The sequence below is a fragment of the Haemaphysalis longicornis genome, unplaced genomic scaffold (genome assembly GCF_048455015.1).
Source record: "Haemaphysalis longicornis isolate Haplotype H1 unplaced genomic scaffold, Haemaphysalis longicornis Haplotype H1 scaffold_4, whole genome shotgun sequence".
NCBI lineage: Eukaryota > Metazoa > Arthropoda > Arachnida > Ixodida > Ixodidae > Haemaphysalis > Haemaphysalis longicornis.
The window spans coordinates 95,221,198-95,232,652 of record NW_027526361.1 but is presented as its reverse complement, the minus strand read 5'-3'; positions in this window follow the sequence as shown (position 1 = coordinate 95,232,652).

Here is an 11,455-nt window from a genome sequence, read left to right as displayed (position 1 = left end):
CGCTGCGAGCAATCGGAGCGCCCGAGCGGCCGGAGCGAGAGCGGCCGGCCGGCCTGTGCCGCGCGCTACTGCCGCGGAGCGCGAGCGCGCATCGGGGTTTGTCGTCCACTTAGAGCGGTGAAATGGAATGGTAAGAGGTACATCAGCTCACAATTGAAAGTGCGATAGTACTATAAGACCTTTTAGTTTCACGCCCCGAGTTTTTCGCGAATTGGAGCCTCTTTGCGGCCGCTGAATTTCGCGAGTGAGACCGAAGGATGAAACCGCAGCAACTAGCGTAGCCGTTTCACTACCACCGCTTGAACCATTATTAAAGTGAAGCTTTCTATGTCTCACTGATGGCCTATATCGCCTCGAAAAAGCACTGCAGGAAAGCCAACTGTCTCTGAAGGCGGTGATGTTTGTGAGTAAAGTGAGAGAAAAAAAAACGCTTCCTGTGGTCAGAATCGAAGCTGGCTCCATCGCGTTTTGAAGCCGACGTCTATCTCAATGCGCATTTCCAACATGGTCAAAGCAGTTTGGATTTGGAGAGGAGTGCAGTCAGAAAAATTATCACTCCACTCTGCAACGATGGTTGAACACGAAGCTTTCTTCGCGTGAAATCAAAGGGCAAAGGTTCGATGTCAAATCCGGCATGATCATGCGTGCGAGTCAAAGTTAAAGCTCAATGAGTCAAATTCAAAACTCAGACGACAGGGAATCGCTCACAAGAAAGCTTCGCGTTCAACCATCAATGTTCAGACAGTGAGATCCAGTTCAAAAAGAGCTCCCTGCGGCACCAGAAGCTGCGTTTGTTCCACTTCGAAACTACCGGGTCTGCTGAGCACGAGGTCGCGGGTTCGATTCCCGGCCGCGGCGGCCGCTTTTCTGATGGAGGCGAAAAGCAAAAACGCCCGTGTGTTCGAGATTTCGGCGCACGATAAAGATCCCGAGGTGGTCAAAATTAATCCGGAGCCCTCCACTACGGCGCGCCTCATCGCCTCCGTTGCGTTGGCGCGTTAAACCCTACAATCAATCAATCAACTACCGGGTCGTTCCCGAACGTCATTGACGGTGACAAGCACGCAGACGGCTGGTAGGCTGACAAGAAGAAAAGCGAAAGCTTGAGTAAAATGTTGTGCCAGCAAAAACTTGTTCCTATATACTTTGGGCAAAGTGCAGGGGGGGGGGGGGGGGATAAAGCAAGGTATATATGGTCATGACAGTATAAATAAACCTGAATATTTTTACTCCTTGGTTTCAAACAGCCGCCATTATAATGATTGGCCATAACACAAATATTCTCCCGTTTTGCTTTCCCCGCGTGCGTCTCGCAATTCCCTCCGAGTGTGTGGGTGACCAAAAAGAACCTGTGCAATGAGGAATGCAAGCGAAGATCGATTTGCAGCCGGGTGTTAATAAAAATCAGTTTCACGTACCCGATGCTGGCGAATGTTTCAAATCGTGGTATTCACGAAAATTACAGGCACGCAAAAGAGGTTTGATAGTACCCAAATTTTTTAAAATTTCGAGGGAAGCGGAGTGTTGGGTTAAGCGAAATGCGAAAAATGTATGGCCAGATCACTGGAATAAGAGCTGTATAGTGCTGGTAACAAACGCTCCAATGCACAGAGACGCTTCCGGAATACAGGCAAAATAATTTGCAGAAAAAAACCCATTTTTTTAGGTATTGCGGGAAAAGAACTGCGTGATGCACGCCTGCTTCGCCTTCGCATCTGGTCCCAAAAAAGTGTTTTCGAGCTTCTCAATGCCGCATCAACTGTTGGTCGCCAACGCTATATTCTATGTTGCTGTGAAGCAGGCAAAGCTAATGTTTTTCTTGTTCCTGCCTTTTTTGGCACTTCTTGAGACCCGTCGTTGTCCACATGATCAGAAGCGTCTTCCCCAGCTATATCAACAATGTAGGCGTCGGACAGCACTCCGCTAACGGGACATCGGCCGCGCACAGTGCGTACCCCGCACAAATTTGCCGTTCGCGACGGTGTTCGGCGGGTAATGGGAGCTAAGCTTTAACCGAGAGCTTATCAGCTGCCTGCAGCGGATGTTGCATTGCGTCCTCTTTGTGAACATTTCGAGATATCCGTGATCCCCGAATAGACATTTCGAGACAAAGGGTGGAAAATGTCGCCTATGGCAGGTATATGCACGGCAAAAAAAGGTTTCGAGTTAACCGGTATTTCGAGATATCCGAGTTCGAGTTATGGAGAAATCATGCACTGTATCTGATGACTGAAGGTGATAAAACTTCGTATGCATGTGCACACGTCTTGTTTTTTTTATTCGGCATTTACATTTAACAGATTCCCAGTTGACTGGACGTAACTGAGGGGGCCGCGAAGACGTGCGCTTAAGGGCCTCCAGATCAACGATGCGAAAGGTCAGAAGGCACCGGTTCGAGCTGCTTTATTTACATACACGTACAGGGGACAACATCTTGGGAAACTTGCAAAGAAAGACGGTTCCAAAGACCCATACAAAAAAGCGGAGCGCCGACACCACACACACACATTTTCAGGCGCTGACTAATCCATCAGTTAACAACGGCGGGGATATTCACAAAGAACGGTTAACTGTTTGCTTGGTAATGTAGCTGAAGTCCCGCATGATGTTTCCATGCTGGAAAACGATGCCGTGCCGGCAGTGTTCCCGAAGCCCCCGAGTATGTGTCGAAATCGAAATAGCGTAGCGACACGATTCCGCGGTTTTTAGAAAACTCGATCCTTCATAACACGCGAAAACGTACTCCTGTCACTTCACCCTTCGGTTAAAACTCTTCGTACTGGTAAGATCCAACTTATTTGGCTAATCTGGTTTGTCGACAGAAACGGGTAGGGTTCGAAAAGGGGCAGTTAAAATGGGCTGAACCCGCCCAGAAATAGGGCAGAAATACGAAGGCAGCAGCGGAACGGCAGAGCGCCGTCCGCCGTTACCCATCGCGCCGGCCGGCCACCGCGCTCCGATTGACTGCAGCGCCGCCGCTGCATGCATCACGGAGGAGCCCCCTTCGCGGCCCGCGGTCGGCAGACTAGCACATATTTCTAGGGACCATAAGAATAGTATCGATAGTATTCTAGTTCACTCTACCCTCGAGCCCTCGAGCTTGCGAGGTAGCGGATGAGAGCCAGAGTTTATAGTCAGTTTCGTATCTCGGAACATCAAAGTTACAGTGTTACGGTAACTTCATGGTTATGGCCGTAAAATATCACAAACAGAGAGAAATTTTTGTTAGAAATTTTTTCTAACACTGTTAATGCATAGTATCAGACGCAACGTTTACGCTGCCCCATGGAGTGATGTTGACAGGGCAGCGGCCCAGTCAACATCACGTGACTTCCGCTCCATTATTCCGGAAGTAAGCCCAAATAATTTTGTCCCGACTTGAGACAACGAAGAGCGAGTTGCGCAATCCTCCCTGTTCCGTGGCTGAGCCGGCTGAGCTGCTGACCCTGGTGCGCGCGCCTTCCCATTGCGAAGTTTGCGTGCTCACGGGGATAAGTCGGTGTTCACAACGGGTGCTGCGTGTGCGACACTCTTTTTTGCCACCTGACAACGAAGTTGCAAGTACCGCTGCCGTTCAAGTTGTCACGATCAAGTCACAGAAGTTCAGAGTTACCTTTGAAGAGCAGATACAGTGATACTATACAACGACCTTGTGTCCACACAGGCACGCGTACTATGCAAGGGGGGGGGGGAGGGGGGGGGGACCAGATAACAAACAAAACAACGTATTGGACGACGCCAAAACACTCATGAGTGCGACTACTTGGAGGGGTGTACCGCCCCATCTGTCCCTTACGTTTAGCTTGCTTTCCTACTCCTCAGTCAGGTAGATACCTGCGATAAAAGCAAGAAAACTGCGCCGACAGCACTAACCGCAACTACGCTGACCGGTGTGAATGGGCGCGGCACAGTCGTACGTACTTTGCGAGTACTTTGCGTACGTACTTTGCGAGTTGCGAGTACCCATGAGGCTGAAGACATATCATTGGTGGACTTGGAAGATATACACGCCAATATAGTTGGTCGGAAGCGAGTAGTACAGGCCTGCTACTGTGTCAGACTGTGTGCGGTGTTCCACAGGTGAACTTTGCTTTGAGTTTCCGTGTAACACCCGCATTCATTCTATAGAAGTTGCTGGAATACTAGGACTTTACAAAAATACCTATATCCTCTTAATTCAAGGAGTAATTTCTCCTCGAGACCTCCAATCCCCCAGATTGTATTAGCTTCACCTTGTCTTCAAAGGGTGGCGGGTGAGGTTTGATTATTGATGTGTTGAAGGCTGTTCTGCTTCTGCGAGAGAGATTACTTCGAAATGCACACACTTAGCTACAGTTCGTGTGAAAAGTTTGGCCTGTTGACGTGTGATAACAAGCGTTTATTTAAAAAAAAAAATGGCTCCAATTGTGGTTGGACTGCGAAGCTGTAAACGCACCCACACCGATGACACACGAGGCTCTACAAAGACTAAGCCAGAAACTGGAAAATGCGCACATTGGTGCCAATGTTATAATTTCGTTTGGGTTGTTTATTGTGAATGTTGCCGTGAAGTTTGCCTTCTGTTCTGTTCAAGCTTTCTTTTGTGAGAACCGTGTTTTAGCAGAACCGTGTTTTAAAATATTGTAATTAAATTTTAAACTGCACAAAACAACTACTTTTTATTGTAAAAGTTGGTTGCAAGCTAAAATTTACAATTCACCATGATTAGTGCACCCTGAACGTAAAAGCATAATAACTGGAGTTGCGCTTGCCTGCATTGCACACAGCTGCTTGTTTTTCTGTTATTCAGCCTGCGATTATTGTTGCACCTCACCATTTGAGCGTAATTAAACAAAACAACGTATTGGACGACGCCAAAACACTCATGTGTGCGACTACTTGGAGGGGTGTACCGCCCCATCTGTCCCTTACGTTTAGCTTGCTTTCCTACTCCTCAGTCAGGTAGATACCTGCGATAAAAGCAAGAAAACTGCGTCGACAGCACTAACCGCAACTACGCGCTGACCGGCGTGAATGGGCGCGGCACAGTCGTACGTACTACACACCGGCGAGGACACTTTTCCGACAGCTGAGGAACAGCTCCACCTCATTCCTTGAAAGCCCGCCGTGACTTTTGGCTACCAAAACACCTTTTTTTTAGGGGGGGGGGGGGGGAAGGGGGGGCGTATTCGTAGCGCCGCCGTTAGCCGGTCGCACGTTTTTTTTTTTTTTTTTTTTTTTTTTTTTTTTTTTCGACAGCACACGATCACAACCGAAACCGCCGAAACCCCGAGCAGACGGCGTTGCCTCGAGCAACGCTGCCTGCGCTCGCTCTGGTGCCGCCGCCGCAGCCCCTGCCTCCACAATGCGTCCGGCCGAGCGCAATTTATTTTAGATTTGCAATGCTTTAGGGGAAACTGCGTTGTTTATTTACGTATTTTTAGCGTGTGGATTTTTGCAACAACTCGGCTAATCAGCCGTCACACGGAACGAACGGTACGACGCTACGGAGTGCTAAAACACGCTAAAACACGCTGCATGACGCTCGTAGCTCTCCCGTAGTCGCTGCACACACCGCCACGGCGTAGGCTCCGCGCGTATCCGCGCGCGGGTACCTCGCCACGTCGACGGATCATGCTCCGTTGTCCTGTTGTCCGTCGCATGCGTGGCCGTGAGCCTCCTTCGCCCTCGCCAGCCGTCGCCCTCGATCCACCTCTGGGTGCATGTGGCGCGGGATCGGCGGCACCTGCAACGAGCTGAGCAACCCGCGAGGAAACGGCGATCGGCCCGCACTTCCCTGCAGCCCTCCGCGATATCCCACTCTTGGTGCTCGCGCTAACCTGACCCGCTGCGCCGTCCACTGCGCCTCGGCCACCTCGTCCAGCGTGTTATGGACCCCAAGCTCCAAGAGCCCCAACGCTGCCTTGTATTCCCCGCGTATAAGCGCGTCCACCTTCTGGCGCTCCGCCGCCTTCCAGTCGTGGAAAGATGCGACGTAGGCCACGTGACTGACACACCCTCCCCTTCCCCCCTTCCCCTTAATGAGCGATGGGAGATCCTTCGGCTCAGCTCCTCCGCAAACGTCCACGCGAGCCTAGCGGCCCGTGGGCGGGAGGTGCTAGCCCGGTACGGGGCCTGGGAATGAGGCTCCGCTCCCCTCGACGGTTCTCCCCCCCCCCCCCCCCCCCCCCCACCGGAGGGGGCTCACTCTTTCGCATAATAAAGTTTGATCAATCAATCAAATGACCGCAAACGGATTGTACCAACTTCAGCAGACTGGCTTCCTTCATGCCCGCATATCTCGACACTCTGCGGATGCGTCGGATCGCCGCCGACACCTTCGCTTCCAGCTTTGCAATCGTTAGTCCGTTGCTGCGCCCGGCGTCCATGTGCAGCCCGAGCACTCGCAGCGTTTTCACCCTCGGGATGGTCGTTCCGTCGCTCGTCCATAGTTTATCGCATAGTATGAGGTCTATTTCATTTTTATGCTCCCCATTCGGGCTCCTCCAGGTCCACTTCCGACTCTCCCGTTTACAGAAGAAGGTGTTCATTATGCGTAGGTTATTCCGTTCTGCAAACTCAACTAGTAGGTCCCCCCTGCTATTTCTACAGCCCAGACCATAGTTCCCAACTGCTTTGTCTCCAGCCTGATTCTTTCCTACTTTGGCATTGAGGTCCCCCATAACTACGGTATACTGTGTTTTTACTTTAGCCATTGCTGATTCCACATCTTCATAGAGGCGTTACACTGCTTGGTCGTCGTGGCTGGATGTGGGCGCGTAGCCCTGCACCACCTTGAGCTTGTACCTCTTATTGAGCGCAAATGCAAGACCTGCTGCCCTTTCGTTAATGCTTTAGTGTTCTTCTATGTTGCCAGCTATACTTTTATTGACTAGAAATCCCACTCCCAGTTCTCTTCTGTCCTCTGGACCCCAGTAACATAAGACGTGTCCATTTTTCAGCACCGTAAAGGCTTCGCCTGCTCTCCTAACCTCGCTAAGCCCTATTACATCCCATTTAATGCCCTCTAATTCCTCGAACAACACCTCGATACTCGCTTCGTTAGATAAGGTTCGCGCGTTAAATGTTGCCAGGTTCAGATTCCATTGGCGGCCTGTCCGGATCCAGGGATTCTTAGCACCCTCTGCTGCGTCACAGGTCTGACCGCCGCTGTGGTCAGTTGCTTCGCAGCTGCTGTGGACTGAGGGCCTTGGGTTAATCCGCCTCTTTCACAACCCCACTGCGCATGCGCAATCCCCTAGCGGCCAAGTCCCTAAGCAGTCCGGTAGGAGCAGCAGACGACATTCCCCACAGCTAGAGTGTACTAGAAGTTTTAGAGTGGCCCGAGCGGCGGCCTCTCCCATTGCTCCGCCGGGTCGACTTTCGCGCAGAAAATAAAACCGGTATAGCGGCGGCGCTCCCGTCGTCAACAACTGAACAGCCGGCGCTCCCCGGCACTAGCTCCCAGCCTGCGCGCGGCAATATTTGCGTTGCTCGCTGCGGTGTTTTGCGCTTGCGAAGCTGATTTATTTTGGATTATGAGGTTTAATGCGCCGGCGCTACACAGGCGATGAGGCAAGCGGTACTGGAGGGCTCAAGATTAATTTTGACTATCTGGGGATCTTTAACGTGCGCCGAAATCTTGAAGACACGGGCGTTTTTCCCTTTTATCCTCCATCACAAAAGCAGCTGCCGTGGCCGGGAATTGAACCTGCGCCTTTGGTCAGCTGATTTAGAAAGTAGACGCAGAAACGTTATGACTCCGCTTGAGCAAACTTTAAACTAGTACGACCTGCCATAAAATTACCGACCCCCCCCCTCCCCCAACGAGACTTCTCCTTTTTATGCGTTTTCTGAAAACGTTTGTTGATATACAGTAATCTCTCGTTAACTCGAAGTCGTAAAATTACCTGAAAATTTTCAGATAAGCGCGGAGTTTCGAGTAAAGTCAAATGCAGAAAATTTGTAGCCAGGTCCCTGAATTAACAGCTAGTGCTGCTAAGAAAAGCACTATTGCACAGGGGAGATTTCGTAATGAAGGCAAAATAATTTGCAGGAAAAAGAAACTTTTTTTACACTTTTTTTATAACTGTGTTGCGCTCGGCTGTTTCGCGTTCGCATCTGCATCCCAGAAAAGCGTACCCGAGAATTATCAACGCATCGCATGAATTGGTGGTCGCCACCGCTACATTCTACCTTGTTACAAATCAGATGCAGCATGCATGTTGTTTCTGCCGTTGTAGGCACTTCTGGAGGCTCCTCCTCGTACGCATGATCAGCTGCGCCAGACAGCATTAATTCCGGTAACGGGGACGCGTAGTCCGCGTAAACTTGCACTTCACGATCGCGTTGGGTGAGTAGTGGTTGTAATCATTCGAACGGGGACCTTATCAACTGCCTGCAGCGGACTTTGTCTTGTGTCCTCTCTGCCAGTATTTCGAGACATCCGCGGTCCTCCGAAAAAAAACGTTTGGAGATAAAGCGGGCAAATGCGTAGCGCCTATGGGAGGTAAACACACGGTGAGAAAAAGTTTAGAGAAGATATTGTGAGATATAGCAGAGTTCGAGTTAAAGAGGGAATTATTTGACGGACAGGCACCAGGAATGTTCTTCCCTTCCCCTTCTTGACTCTGCGCATGAAGCAAAAGCGGCGGGGCGCACATTCTATGCTGCAAAAAGTTTACGGTTTTTTTACGTTCCTATTTGGAACGAAAATACCAAAAGCCTTCTTCTGGGATACCCCTACCGTTGATGCTTGTACTGTTGTTAGTGGGCTTTCTTATTTTATTAACCTGCTATGTCGCATGCAGGCACTTGACAAGGAAGTGTGCACTGAAAACGAAATGCCAAGTCTGCAGGACCAATCCTACATGCCAGGGGACGATGCCGCTGTGTTTACTACCTCTTGTAATTTGGGGGTACTTCGGAATCCTTCCGCGCATTTTTTAAAGTTTGTTAGCGATCTCTAGAACGCTTTTACCAGTTGCTTCAGCGACAAAGAGCTCCACCATGACAGCGTTCTGGATGTGCTACAGCACTTATTCACAACAAACACCTTAACGGCGTTGGTTGCGACCAGCACATGAGACCTTGACAGCAAATTTGGTTTGGTTCTGTATACATTGTGACACGGATTCATTTCTACATAAAATGTTTAAACAAGTTCCGTGATTACATGCGAAGGTGGGAGCAACACCTTAAACTTAGCCGTTGCTAATGATCGAGGGCGAGTTATGAAAATGCAATGGCCAAAAATGTGAATTTAAATCTCCATGTTAGCGTTATTCCTACACCTTTACATGTGCAGACTTTGTGCATGATTTCCCGCGTTACATTTCATTTGCTGGGCTATTGAAAATGAAAGCAAAATGTGTATTTGTTCCAGTTCCGTTTATTTGAACCTCCATGTTAGCGTTCTTGAACCTTTACCTCTATAGTAGACGTGTTATATTTAATTTTTGTCGCGGTGAATATATTTTTCTGATCTATGTTTTGCATTTTGCATCTATGTTTTGCGTGTAATTGTCCCCTCAGCATACTTGTGAATTAAATTTGTGTTAATTTGATTCAACTCCTTTCTTGGTCGAATCAGGTGAAAGGTGGTGCGATTAATAGAACTTTGCGGGAATAGTTCTATGAAAGACAGTCATGGGACAACTGAGCTAACCACTGGGCTAACCCATTTTTAGTTAAAAAGATATCTCGCTTGCGTGCATCAATTTCTGTTCGGCCACCACAGTGACCCGTAATTATCTCAAGCGGGCCACTGCTACTGCTATAATAACAACTCACGCAATAAAAAACAAACGCAACTTATGTTATTAACCCACACAACTGCAGTCCGAGCGTAAATTGCAAGACAATAACTAAAAAATTCTTCTGAGAAGCTATCATCCCAGTCCTTATATTTTTTCGTGTCATGTCCATCAAGCAGCACAATAAGGACACAATCATAAAGCAATCATGAACTGGTTCATATTACGCAATTCAACGCAAAATACTTTATTATGGGAAATTGGAATAGCGAAAATGTCGCTGCAATTACTTTATTTACAATCCGTTACGAATGCTGCACCGAAGGAAAACGCGTAATTTTCCTTGTTGTCGAGCCGGAAAGGCAAAACTAACGCAAAATGAGCTGAAGCATTTATTTTTCATTTCATTACCCACAGTCCACTGTACCTACAGTACATTTCAGCAATTGGACGACCCGCAGAACAAATTCGAAGGCTGACAAAGCACAAAATCCTGCTGAAATCAAGCATGGGGTCATTTTATAGTGGTTGGGTTTTGTGCTCCCTGTTCTCATGCGCCTTCCGCCAGCGGCGACAAGAGAAGGCCTTGGGGCAGAAGCGACACCGGAAGGGCCTCTCCCCCGTATGGCTGCGCACATGGCTGTCTAGGTGGCCCTGCTGGGCGAAGGCGCTGGGGCACAGGTGGCACTGGTAGGGACGCTCGCCCGTGTGCGTGCGCAGGTGGACGTCCAGCTGGGTCTTCGTCACAAAGGCCTTGTTGCAGTGGCTGCACTGGTAGGGGCGCTCGCCCGTGTGTGAGCGCTGGTGCCTCTTCATGTGACTCGGCTGCAGTGCCAAGAAGCTGCACTGCTGGCACTGCAGCAGCCGACGACCCGGCGGGGGGCCGTGCTGCTGCCTGTGGCTTCCCACGGAGGGGGAACAGGGGGATCCTGCAGCAGGGAGAAGAGGAAAAAACTGGGAGCCTTTCCCACGACAACCGCGGTGGCAGTGCGCATGCAGCGACGTTTTAGAGACGATAGTCCCTCTATCGTCCAAGAGGGACAAGAAACCTTGCGCACATGAGGCAAAATTCAAGTACTTAAAGGGACAGACAACCGATTTTTGTCGAGTATGTATTCTCGGTCCGAAATGAAAGGGCATCACTTAAAGCACCTTAACGAGAAGCGGTTTTGCTGATAACGCCCGCGAACTTTTTAAATCGAAATTTTTAGATCAACAAGGCGTATGTGTCCTCCAAAAAATAATGCTGGCAAACATGATATGCAGTAGCGCGGAAAAATACTTCTGTCTGTATGCGAAATGAAAAGCGATGTTAAAAATAAAAATACTTCTGTTTGTATGCGAAATGAAAAGCGATGTTAAAAATAAAAATACTTCTGTCTGTATGCGAAATGAAAAGCGATATTAAAATACTTGTTCCGAGATAAAAAAACAAAAAACTGAATCGCACGCTTTCTTATTCCTTTGAGAGTTTTTTTATAAATTCACCAGTCCATTCTAGAGTTCCTGTATATAGCTCCCTAGCTCTGAGCTATATAGAGGAACTCTAGTCGATTCTGCACAAAGGCGCCACCTGTTGGGATGCACGATAGGTAGAATTTGGCTCCACGCATGCTTCACGTTGTGGAGGTCGGAAGTTCGATTCTCCCCGCGCATGTTCATTTTTTAAGGTGTCGTTGGCGAATTTGGAAACTGAAACAGGATATTTTGGCAGAACAAAC